The sequence below is a fragment of the Trachypithecus francoisi genome, unplaced genomic scaffold, assembly GCF_009764315.1.
Source record: "Trachypithecus francoisi isolate TF-2019V2 unplaced genomic scaffold, Tfra_2.0 Lachesis_group14, whole genome shotgun sequence".
Classification (NCBI taxonomy): domain Eukaryota; kingdom Metazoa; phylum Chordata; class Mammalia; order Primates; family Cercopithecidae; genus Trachypithecus; species Trachypithecus francoisi.
The window spans coordinates 15,905,415-15,918,876 of record NW_022681459.1 but is presented as its reverse complement, the minus strand read 5'-3'; the positions used below and the strand labels follow the sequence as shown (position 1 = coordinate 15,918,876).

The following is a 13,462-nucleotide window of genomic DNA, read 5'->3' as shown; positions in this document are numbered from 1 at the left end:
ATTATTTTTTAAAAGTTTAGTAGAACTCACCAGTGAAACCATCTGGGTGGGCTTTTTTTTGAGAGGGGAAGTTTTTGACTATCCTTTCAATTTCCCACTTTTAATTGAATAGATTGACATTTTTTCTCTGGGCTTATTTATTTTTGAGACGGAGTCTCACTCTGTTGCCCAGGCTGTATGTAGTGCAGTGGTATGATCTTGGCTAACTGCTACCTCCATCTACCGGGTTCAGGCAATTCTCCTGCCTCTTTTTGTATTTTTAGTAGAGACAGAGTTTCACTGTGTTGACCAGGCTGGTCGTGAGCTCCTGACCTCAGGTGATCCACGGGCCTCGGCCTCCCAAAGTGCTGGGATTACAGGTGTGAGCCACTATACCTGGCTATATTTACTTTCTTCTATTGAGTTCTTACATTTTTCAATGCCTTTATTTCCCCAAACTAAATAATTTAGTGGGCTTTATGTCACTTCGAAATGAAATCGTAACTGAAAATAAAGTGCTTAGCACAGTGCCTGGGTAGAAAGCATCCAGTAAATACTGTCATTTCTGCTACTTTTACTACGATTACGATTGCTATGTCTACTACTATTATTTATGCATCTTTAGAGTCTCCTGAGTCCCTGACAGCTACTGACATTGGGGCAAAGATAAGTCTATCAATATTTTTGAATTTGACTTACGGAAATAGATACTAGCTCTTGCAGGCATGAGAAATGTTTCTCAGCATGATGAAATCTGGAGAAAAAAGTTTGAATTAATTCTAAAGAAATCAGAAGTAATATTTGGTGGCACTGCTAATGGAGCTGAATGCATTAGAAAATGTCAGTTATAAAAACTGACTGATCTGGGTGTGAGATGAGTCCAGTTACAATACTGCCCAGTTACAGTAAGTTAGAAAGAGGAACAGGATGGGAAGAGTTCATTCTTGTCTGTGACCTACTGGCAGGAATAACGAATGACATTGCTAAGTAGGTGCCTACTCCAAGCCTCTACATCTTTGCTTCTGTTTAGTACAGAGCAAATTTCAATTGGAAGTTTGGCTTTGTATATAGTCACTGCTCAAAAAAATGTTTATCAATTTGTCAATTTTGGTCTGTCAATTTAGCAATTTCAATAGTTTTGTCAACTTACCAATTAGGTCATTCATGATTTCTCAGTCTTCTTCAGATAGCCAACATTTTCCAAATTAACTTCTTTACTAATATCAAATCCTCAGAAAGTGAAATTCACACCAGGGGTTTGTGTTCCTTATTATGAACAAATAAAAGAAAATTTGCATTATAATCACTCTACAAAAACATCATGACCAAACTACCTTTCCAGAAGCTTGACTTGAAAATTTAGTATTTAGAGGGGCGGAGCAAGATGGCCGAATAGGAACAGCTCCAGTCTCCAACTCCCAGCGCGAGCGACACAGAAGACCGGTGATTTCTGCATTTTCAACTGAGGTACTGGGGTCATCTCACTAGGGAGTGCCGGACAATCGGTGCTGGTCAGCTGCTGCAGCCCAACCAGCGAGAGCTGAAGCAGGGCGAGGCATCGCCTCACCTGGGAAGCACAAGGGGGAAGGGAATCCCTTTTCCTAGCCAGGGGAACTGAGACACACAACACATGGAAAATCGGGTAACTCCCACCCCAATACTGCGCTTTAAGGAAACGGGCACACCAGGAGATTATATCCCACACCTGGCCGGGAGGGTCCCACGGCCACGGAGCCTCCCTCATTGCTAACACAGCAGTCTGCGATCTAACTGCAAGGCAGCAGCGAGGCTGCGGGAGGGGCGCCCGCCATTGCTGAAGCTTAAGTAGGTAAACAAAGCTGCTGGGAAGCTCGAACTGGGTGGAGCTCACAGCAGCTCAAGGAAACCTGCCTGTCTCTGTAGACTCCACCTCTGGGGACAGGGCACAGCTAAACAACAAAAGGGGAAGCAGCAGAGGCCTGTGCAGACGCGAACGACTCTGTCTGACAGCTTTGAAGAGAGCAGTGGATCTCCCAACACAGAGGTTAAGATCTGAGAACAGACAGACTGCCTGCTCAAGTGGGTCCCTGACCCCTGAGTAGCCTAACTGGGAGACATCCCCCACTAGCGGCAGTCTGACACCCCACACCTCACAGGGTGGAGTACACCCCTGAGAGGAAGCTTCCAAAGTAAGAATCAGACAGGTACACTCGCTGTTCAGCAATATTCTATCTTCTGCAGCCTCTGCTGCTGATACACAGGCAAACAGGGTCTGGAGTGGACCTCAAGCAATCTCCAACAGACCTACAGCTGAGGGTCCTGACTGTTAGAAGGAAAACTATCAAACAGGAAGGACATCTATACCAAAACCCCATCAGTACGTCACCATCATCAAAGACCAGAGGCAGATAAAACCACAAAGATGGGGAAAAAGCAGGGTAGAAAAGCTGGAAATTCAAAAAATAACAGTGCATCTCCCCCTGCAAAGGAGCGCAGCTCATCGCCAGCAACGGATCGAAGCTGGTCAGAGAATGACTTTGACGAGATGAGAGAAGAAGGCTTCAGTCCATCAAACTTCTCAGAGCTAAAGGAGGAATTATGTACCCAGCGCAAAGAAACTAAAAATCTTGAAAAAAGAGTGGAAGAATTGACAGCTAGACTAATTAATGCAGAGAAGGTCATAAACGAAATGACAGAGATGAAAACCATGACATGAGAAATATGTGACACATGCACAAGCTTCAGTAACCGACTCGATCAACTGGAAGAAAGAGTATCAGCGATTGAGGATCAAATGAATTAAACGAAGAGAGAAGAGAAACCAAAAGCAAAAAGAAGAAAAAGAAATGAACAAAGCCTGCAAGAAGTATGGGATTATGTAAAAAGACCAAATCTGCGTCTGATTGGGGTGCCTGAAAGTGAGGGGGAAAATGGAACCAAGTTGGAAAACACTCTTCAGGATATCATCCAGGAGAACTTCCCCAACCTAGTAGGGCAGGCCAACATTCAAATTCAGGAAATACAGAGAACGCCACAAAGATACTCCTCCAGAAGAGCAACTCCAAGACACATAATTGCCAGATTCACCAAAGTTGAAATGAAGGAAAGAATCTTAAGGGCAGCCAGAGAGAAAGGTCCGGTTACCCACAAAGGGAAGCCCATCAGACTAACAGCAGATCTCTCGGCAGAAACTCTACAAGCCAGAAGAGAGTGGGGGCCAATATTCAACATTCTTAAAGAAAAGAATTTTCAACCCAGAATTTCATATCCAGCCAAACTAAGTTTCATCAGTGAAGGAGAAAAAAATCCTTTACAGATAAGCAAATGCTTAGAGATTTTGTCACCACCAGGCCTGCCTTACAAGAGACCCTGAAGGAAGCCCTAAACATGGAAAGGAACAACTGGTACCAGCCATTGCAAAAACATGCCAAAATGTAAAGACCATCGAGGCTAGGAAGAAACTGCATCAAAAAACGAGCAAAATAACCAGTTAATATCATAATGGCAGGATCAAGTTCACACATAACAATATTAACCTTAAATGTAAATGGACTAAATGCTCCAATTAAAAGACACAGACTGGCAATCTGGATAAAGAGTCAAGACCCATCAGTCTGCTGTATTCAGGAGACCCATCTCACATGCAGAGACATACATAGGCTCAAAATAAAGGGATGGAGGAAGATCTACCAAGCAAATGGAGAACAAAAAAAAGCAGGGGTTGCAATCCTAGTCTCTGATAAAACAGACTTTAAACCATCAAAGATCAAAAGAGACAAAGAAGGCCATTACATAATGGTAAAGGGATCAATTCAACAGGAAGAGCTAACAATCCTAAATATATATGCACCCAATACAGGAGCACCCAGATTCATAAAGCAAGTCCTTAGAGACTTACAAAGAGACTTAGACTCCCATACAATAATAATGGGAGACTTCAACACTCCACTGTCAACATTAGACAGATCAACGAGACAGAAAGTTAACAAGGATATCCAGGAATTGAACTCATCTCTGCACCAAGCGGACCTAATAGACATCTATAGAACTCTCCACCCCAAATCAACAGAATACACATTCTTCTCAGCACCACATCGCACTTATTCCAAAATTGACCACATAATTGGAAGTAAAGCACTCCTCAGCAAATGTAAAAGAACAGAAATTATAACATACTGTCTCTCAGACCACAGTGCAATCAAACTAGAACTCAGGACTAAGAAACTCAATCAAAACCACTCAACTACATGGAAACTGAACAACCTGCTCCTGAATGACTATTGGGTACATAACGAAATGAAGGCAAAAATAAAGATGTTCTTTGAAACCAATGAGAACAAAGATACAACATACCAGAATCTCTGGGACACATTTAAAGCAGTGTGTAGAGGGAAATTTATAGCACTAAATGCCCACAAGAGAAAGCTGGAAAGATCTAAAATGGACACTCTAACATCACAATTAAAAGAACTAGAGAGGCAAGAGCAAACACATTCAAAAGCTAGCAGAAGGCAAGAAATAACTAAGATCAGAGCAGAACTGAAGGAGTTAGAGACACAAAAAACCCTCCAAAAAATCAATGAATCCAGGAGTTGGTTTTTTGAAAAGATCGCTAGCAAGACTAATAAAGAAGAAAAGAGAGAGGAATCAAATAGATGCAATAAAAAATGATAAAGGGGATATCACCACCGACCCCACAGAAATACAAACTACCATCAGAGAATACTATAAACACCTCTATGCAAATCAACTAGAAAATCTAGAAGAAATGGATAATTTCCTGGACACTTACACTCTCCAAGACTAAACCAGGAAGAAGCTGAATCCCTGAATAGACCAATAGCAGGCTCTGAAATTGAGGCAATAATTAATAGCCTACCAACCAAAAAAAGTCCAGGACCAGATGGATTCACAGCTGAATTCTACCAGAGGTACAAGGAGGAGCTGGTACCATTCCTTCTGAAACTATTCCAATCAATAGAAAAAGACGGAATCCTCCCTAACTCATTTTATGAGGCCAACATCATCCTGATACCAAAGCCTGGCAGAGACACAACAAAAAAAGAGAATATTAGACCAATATCCTGATGAACATCAATGCAAAAATCCTCAATAAAATACTGGCAAACCGGATTCAGCAGCACATCAAAAAGCTTATCCACCATGATCAAGTGGGCTTCATCCCTGGGATGCAAGGCTGGTTCAACATTCACAAATCAATAAACGTAATCCACCATATAAACAGAACCAAAGACAAGAACCACATGATTATCTCAATAGATGCAGAAAAGGCTTTTGACAAAATTCAACAGCCCCTTCATGCTAAAAACGCTCAATAAATTCGGTATTGATGGAACGTACCTCAAAATAATAAGAGCTATTTATGACAAACCCACAGCCAATATCATACTGAATGGGCAAAAACTGGAAAAATTCCCTTTGAAAACTGGCACAAGACAGGGATGCCCTCTCTCACCACTCCTATTCAACATAGTGTTGGAAGTTCTGGCTAGGGCAATCAGGCAAGAGAAAGAAATCAAGGGTATTCAGTTAGGAAAAGAAGAAGTCAAATTGTCCCTGTTTGCAGATGACATGATGGTATATTTAGAAAACCCCATTGTCTCAGCCCAAAATCTCCTTAAGCTGATAAGCAACTTCAGAAAAGTCTCAGGATACAAAATTAATGTGCAAAAATCACAAGCATTCTTATATACCAGTAACAAACAGAGAGCCAAATCATGAATGAACTTCCATTCACAATTGCTTCAAAGAGAATAAAATACCTAGGAATCCAACTTACAAGGGATATAAAGGACCTCTTCAAGGAGAACTACAAACTACTGCTCAGTGAAATCAAAGAGGACACAAACAAATGGAAGAACATACCATGCTCATGGATAGGAAGAATCAATATCGTGAAAATGGCCATACTGCCCAAGGTTATTTATAGATTCAATGCCATCCCCATCAAGCTACCAATGACTTTCTTCACAGAATTGGAAAAAACTGCTTTAAAGTTCATATGGAACCAAAAAAGCGCCCGCATTGCCAAGACAATCCTAAGTCAAAAGAACAAAGTTGGAGGCATCACGCTACCTGACTTCAAAGTATACTACAAGGCTACAGTAACCAAAACAGCATGGTACTGGTACCAAAACAGAGATATAGACCAATGGAACAGAACAGAGTCCTCAGAAATAATACGCACACCTACAGCCATCTGATCTTTGACAAACCTGAGAGAAACAAGAAATGGGGAAAGGATTCCCTATTTAATAAATGGTGCTGGGAAAATTGGCTAGCCATAAGTAGAAAGCTGAAACTGGATCCTTTCCTTACTCCTTATACGAAAATTAATTCAAGCTGGATTAGAGACTTAAATGTTAGACCTAATACCATAAAAACCGTAGAAGAAAACCTAGGTAGTACCATTCAGGACATAGGCATGGGCAAGGACTTCATTTCTAAAACACCAAAAGCAACGGCAGCAAAAGCCAAAATTGACAAATGGGATCTAATTAAACTGAAGAGCTTCTGCACAGCAAAAGAAACTACCATCAAAGTGAACAGGCAACCTACAGAATGGGAGAAAATTTTTGCAATCTACTCATCGGACAAAGGGCTAATATCCAGAACCTACAAAGAACTCAAACAAATTTACAAGAAAAAAACAAACAACCCCATCAAAAAGTGGGCAAAGGATATGAACAGACATTTCTCAAAAGAAGACATTCATACAGCCAACAGACACATGAAAAAATGCTTGTCATCACTCGCCATCAGAGAAATGCAAATCAAAACCACAATGAGATACCATCTCACACCAGTTAGAATGGCAATCATTAAAAAGTCAGGAAACAACAGGTGCTGGAGAGGATGTGGAGAAATAGGAACACTTTTACACTGTTGGTGGGATTGTAAACTAGTTCAACCATTATGGAAAACAGTATGGCGATTCCTCAAGGATCTAGAACTAGATGTACCATATGACCCAGCCATCCCACTACTGGGTATATACCCAAAGGATTATAAATCATGCTGCTATAAAGACACATGCACACGTATGTTTATTGCAGCACTATTCACAATAGCAAAGACTTGGAATCAACCCAAATGTCCATCTGTGACAGACTGGATTAAGAAAATGTGGCACATATACACCATGGAATACTATGCAGCCATAAAAAAGGATGAGTTTGCATCCTTTGTAGGGACATGGATGCAGCTGGAAACCATCATTCTTAGCAAACTATCACAAGAACAGAAAACCAAACACCGCATGTTCTCACTCACAGGTGGGAACTGAACAATGAGATCACTTGGACTCGGGAAGGGGAACATCACACACCGGGGCCTATCATGGGGAGGGGGTGGGGGGAGGGATTGCATTGGGAGTTATACCTGATATAAATGACGAGTTGATGGGTGCTGACGAGTTGATGGGTGCAGCACACCAACATGGCACAAGTATACATATGTAACAAACCTGCATGTTATGCACATGTACCCCAGAACTTAAAGTATAATAATAAAAAAAAAAAGAAAATTTAGTATTTATTGGGAACAAGAGAGGTGAACACCTGAACAGGCTGGAAAACATATGAGGATAAATGCCTGAGTTCACATCAAAATGTTTGGCAAAAGAAAGAATGTTAGTGTGAAATATACAGAAATTTTGCTTATAAATTTTCCCACCAAAGTTTCACTTCAAAAAACAAACAGTGCAGACTAGTCATTGTTTCAGAATGGAAAAAGACTGTACCTTAGGAACTAGTTCAGGAGGATATTTTAGTTATCTTGCTTTGTTTTTTCAATCAATCATGTGACTATTTTGTGTATTTCCTTTCCTTGGGGAAATATTCTAACTCTGATCCAATGTTTTTTAAAAACTCTTTCATCGTGTGCAAAATATCTTTGGTTTGTGAATTTACAAAATGTTCTTAACCTCAGAAAAAATAAATAAGTTAGAGAAAATTAAAGTAAGTCCAAATCATTAAGTACATTTTTTGAAATCCCTCAAGTGTAGGAAAAATGTACGTGGAACAGAACAACAGTCAGGCTTGGGCCAGAACCTAGGAAATCTCTGAGGATGTCAAAAATGATTTCATATGAAGAGTTGTGTTCTTTTTCACTTTAGGACTTCTTCAAAAGCAGAGGAAGGGTTGGAGAAAAACATGAAAAAGAAAAGCCTATCTGAATTCAAGGTTTGGCATGAATACTTTCCCAAGTCCAGCCAGCTTACCATCAATGATAATTCAATTTCAATCAAATCAAAGAGAAGGTGCCATGCTAGGTGCTGAGCTTGTATAGAAATATGAACAAGACTGTATGCTCACCCACACAAGCGGTTTAAGATGATGAAGCTGGGTGAAAGATGAAAGATAATAACTATAATATTTTATGAGATTATAATATAATAATATTATGGAGAGGATTTTCAAGCCATCTTCTCCCAGAAGTCTAAGTGAGAAGAGCTCTACTTCTCACCTGTTCAAATCCTTCCTATCCCTCAAGGGCAGCTTTAGTCCCACATCTGGTTCAGACTCTCCAAAACTTTCCAGCCCGTTGTTGTTTATATCACAGATGTGAGGCCATTATAAACACCTCTTGATTTGGGTTATAAAAACAGGTAAGGAGTGTATTTTACTCTGAAGGAGAAGACAGCATAGTATTCAGAGGCAACAGAACACAGTGGTCAAGAGAACAGATTTCAGGGCCAGCTGACTTTGCTACAAATCCTAGGATCACCACTGGGGAACACTGGAAAAGTTAATCTTTATAAGCCTCAGTTTCCCCATCTTCACAATGGAAACATTAATAGTTCCTACCTCATGGAATTGTGAGAATCAAATGAGGCAGCAATTGTACTTAAAATACTAGGGGGCAAGCTGGGCGTGGTGGCTCACATCTGTAATCCCAGCACTTTGGGAGGCTGACGTAGGCAGATCACTTGAGGTCAGGAGTTCAAGACCAGCCTAGCTAATATGGTGAAACCCCATCTCTACTAAAAATAACAAAAACTATCTGGGTGTGGTGGTGCACATTTGTAATCCCAGTTACTCAGGTGGGTGAGGCAGGAGAATCACTTGAACCCGGGAGGCAGAGTCTGCAGTGAGTTGTGATCGCGCCATTGCACTCCAGCCTGGGCAACAGAGCAAGGCTCTGTCTAAAAAAATAAAAAATAAAAAACACTAGGGGGCACAGTCAAGCACTGTGGCACATGCCTGTAACCCCACTTACTTGGAAGGCCAAGGTGGGAAGATCAGCTTAGCCCAGGAGTTTGAGTCCAGCCTGAGCAACACAGCAAGACCCCATCTCTAAAGAAAAAAATGAGGGGGGGGGAATAAATATTAGACATATAAATGTTTGTTGGTTATGACTAATGTTCATCCATGCATTCCACAAATGTTCCTTAGGTGCCTTTTCTCTGCAAGATGTTGTTCTAGGCACGAGATCCCAACAGTGGATAAAACAGACAAAGTTCCAGACCTCATGGAGTCTCCATTCATATGTCAACTGGAAAACAAGTTCTATGGGGAAAGAAAGCATATAAAATATCATTTTGTATTTCCTATGGTGCTTTACACAAAATAGACAACAAGAGTCTGTGAAGGAATTCTAAGTGGAAGAGGGAAGATGTGCTTGGAAAATCTTGCACTCCTGAGCAAAGAAAAAAATTATGTGAACAAACCATCTGTATTCAATGAAGGTCTTCTAGAATCTAGTCCTTTAGTATTTCATAAAATTCAACTCCTTGGTAATTTAAAATAGAATGGATTACACAAAGTTTCCACTGCACCATGCCATGCTTTGCTCACATGGCAGAGGAGTGCATGGCATGAAAAACATTTCTGGATTGTGACGCTCAGCCAGATGAGCTCAGGTTACTTGTGTTTCATGGCCTTTCAGTCTGGAGCTTGATTGCCAGTTGGAAGTCTTGGATTGACTCCTTGATCTTAGAGCTACAGGAGGTTAGCCATGTGGCCAGAGTGACTGCAGGAGGCCAGGGAGGCTCAGGGATGCCTAGCTAAGGAATTTCACTTCTTTAAGACTTGTGTTACTATTAAAACACATTCCTCTAGGACAGTTAGTAATTTGGGCTATTAACAGTTATTCAGTCTTCACAGAAATAAGGACCAGATATATTCTCTTTTTTTAAAAAAAGAACTTTGGCCAGGCATGGTGGTTCACACCTGTAATCCCAGCACTTTGGGAGGCCAAGGCGGGCAGATCACTTGAGGTCAGGAGTTCGAGACCAGCCTGATCAACATAGTGAAATCCCATCTCTAGTTAAAAAACAAACAAAAAAAATTAGCCAGGTGTTGTGACACATGCCTATAGTCCCAGCTACCTAGGAGGCTGAGACAGGAGAATAGCTTGAACCCAGGAGATAGAGGTTGCAGTGAGCTGAGATAGCGCCACTGCACTCCAGCCTGGGTGACAGAGTGAGACTCTGTCTCAAAAAAAAAAAAAAAAAAAAAGAAAGAAATTCAGCCTAATAATAAAAATAGTTTTGTTCATTGTAGGCAAACTGGAAGCTATAACTTTAGCTACATCCACGGTCTTAAGAGCAAGTTTTTGGAATTGTAGAATAACTTAAGAGGTAGCTTGAAAAAACACTGGCCTTGGAAGTCAAGAGACCTGAGTTCTAGTTTTGACTAAGTAAGCTGACTGAACTTAAACAACGGAAATAATTCTCAAGCCCCAGTTCCCACATCTGTAAAATCAGAGTTCTTAGGTGCCCCCACCATTGTGTTTTTTAGTACTTATGAAATAATTATCCATCATATACCCACCTCTTTCATACAATATTTAGAACAACGACCTTGTATGATAGTGTCTTAGTGTGTTTTGTTCTAGTACAACAAAATACCTGAAACTGGGTAATTTATAAAGAAGAGAATTTTATTTTCTTACAGTTCTAGGGACTGGGAAGTCCAAGATCAAGGCACCAGCATTTGGTGTCTGACGAGGGCTTTTTTGCTGTGTCCTTATATGGGGGACGTCAGATGGTCAAGAGAGACTAACTCCCTGCATCAAGTCCTAGTTTGATGGCATTAACCTATTTATAAGGGCAGAGCCCTCACGACCTAAACACCTCCCAAGGGACTCCCCTTTCAGCACTGCTGCACTGGGGATTAAGTTTTTAATACATGAATTTGGGGGAACACATTCAGACCATAGCAGATAGTTACATTTGGCATTGAGGAGATTAAAACTCAAAGAAGCTCACTTATTTACCCAAGGCCATAGGCTATGGGGGCAAAGGTGTGATTTAAGGTTATCTGCCAACTAAATAACATCCTCTTCCTCCCAAAGCACAGCTGGCTTTAATTTGCTAGTATATGAAATACGTCTGGGTTTGAAAAGAAAGAATGACCCTGACAAAAAAAAATCTCATTGCCTACTTGACCCTTTTCCTTAAGATTCCCTCCACTCTGTTACTTACCTAGTGTGTAGGGCAATTTCTTTATGTTTACATTTCTGCCGTGAATAGGTTACAAAGTTAAGTCCTACCTAGAGAGGGTATCTGAGTTTCATGGAATGGATATTCAGAAGATTTGCTCTCAAATAACAGGGATCTTTATCTTCTTTCCACTTGTGTTTCAATGACTGTGAAGAAGTGTAATCAGAAAGTAAGATGGCATGCAGATCTAACTTACCCATAACAAACGCTCAAGGACTGTCAGGCATATCATTCATTATACCCTAGCGAAAAGAAGTTGTCCACCCATTCCCCTCACTGAAGGGCAGCCTCCTTAATGAACATCTTTAATTGAATTAGGAGTAAAGACCTGTCTGTCCCATCACCAGCCAATCCATAAACTAGTGATTGGGCTAAAATGTGAGCTGGCCAATAAGTCTGTGCTCAAACAGGCCAGAATGCCTGTTTCAAGAGCCTGAATTGTGAAATACAGAAAACACAAGCCCTTTGGTGGACAGGGGAGCACAGAGAAGACAACAGATGCATAGTGTCTTCACATTAACACTGGGTGCTTGGAGTGAAATTAATGGACTTCTACTTCTGAGGATCCCAAACTTGTGTTGGGTTCCAAATCACTTCCCCCAGAAAGTGTTCTATTACAAATCCTGTTCTTGGATTTCTAATAGATGATCTTTCTCAAATATAAATAAATAAATATATATATATATATGTGTGTGTGTGTATATGTGTGCATGTGTATCTAAACATATATATCATACTGATACATTAAAATTCTTTTAATTGTTGGAATTGGTGACTATTCTTTAAAAGCAAAAGAGCTGAATAAACCTCTGTACAACTATTTTGTTAAACTATATACTATAATTCTACTCTGTCAAATAACACTGAAATTAGTAGGGATTTGGCACCTGGTCTGCCAGTTCCAAGGCCTGCTTTATAATTGCTGCATTATACCACCTGAAATTATTTTTGCTACTCCAACTGACTCAATTATACTCATTTAGATCAGAAGAATTTAGTAGGACTTTCCAGTAAGAGATATCTAGTACCCGACTTACCTCTCAGCTTAAAGACTACCATTTTCTAAGACTAATTCCATATTCTCTGGGGGGGTGAATTTTAAGCATTTGGTTTTAATCCATCTGTAATGTCTATACCACAAAGAAGCTGAAATATTTTAAGTATGATGAAACTATATGTAAAGATATGTGGTATTGATTATTTATAAAAGCAATGACTGCTCTTCCAGTAGGCAAACAAGCTTCTTCTCTTTAGAGGCTTCTTTGCTCACCTAATGAAGATTGGCCAATAAAGTTGAGCCAGAGGGTGTCTAACCTCTGACTTATTGAAGGCACTCAGCCTTGTTGTTTTTGCTTCCATCAACAGTAATGAGTTCTGCATGCCTTAGAAAAGAACAAAGCGCTTGGTTATTTCCCAGATTTTCACTCTCAATGTTCCTACCCCATCTAGCTCATCTGATGCTTGGAGGAATCCTTCTTCACACATTTAAATTTAATGTTAGCATTTCCTTCATTGACTCATTAACTGCCCTCTGGTGCAGGTTAACCAATGACCCTAAAAGAGGTCTCCAGTTGCTCTCCAAGGCTGATGAGCAATTCTCACCCTGCACTTCAGCCAACAAAAATGTTGTGCCATTTTACAAGCAGCAGAAGTCCCAGAAGGCCACACAGTTCCATGGCCTGATATACGCAGAAGAATAATAAAAAATTTTATGGCTCTGGGGAAACCTATCAATCCCAGGAGTGCCCCAAGGCAGGTAAAGCTGGTGTGTCCTCACTCAGCCTCCTGCCTTGACAACTTTACCCGAGAACACTTAGACTTGCAGGGCATGGTCTGTAAAACATAAAAACAGCCCTGGATTTGAGATAAACATATGCACCAGATTCTGCCTATATGCATTCATAGCTAACTGTATCTTATCTTAGAAATCAGGGGAATTGTTTATTTGAAGCATGAAACCTAAGTTAATGAATGGGATATTTTCGTATTCTTGCAAAGCCAAGAAATATACATTCTACTGCCCACTGGGAAAAAAAA

The 13,462-nt window shown here is 40.5% G+C and overlaps 1 long non-coding RNA gene across 1 annotated transcript; it reads right to left on the bottom strand.

Annotated features, from left to right (window-relative positions):
• Window positions 1-677: 677 nt before the first annotated feature.
• LOC117095644 lies at window positions 678-11,740 on the bottom strand. Its single transcript, XR_004442120.1, has 3 exons — window positions 11,476-11,740; window positions 1,130-1,245; window positions 678-733 (listed from the first exon to the last, which is right to left on the bottom strand). It is a non-coding gene; the product is annotated as an uncharacterized LOC117095644 (long non-coding RNA).
• Window positions 11,741-13,462: the final 1,722 nt, after the last annotated feature.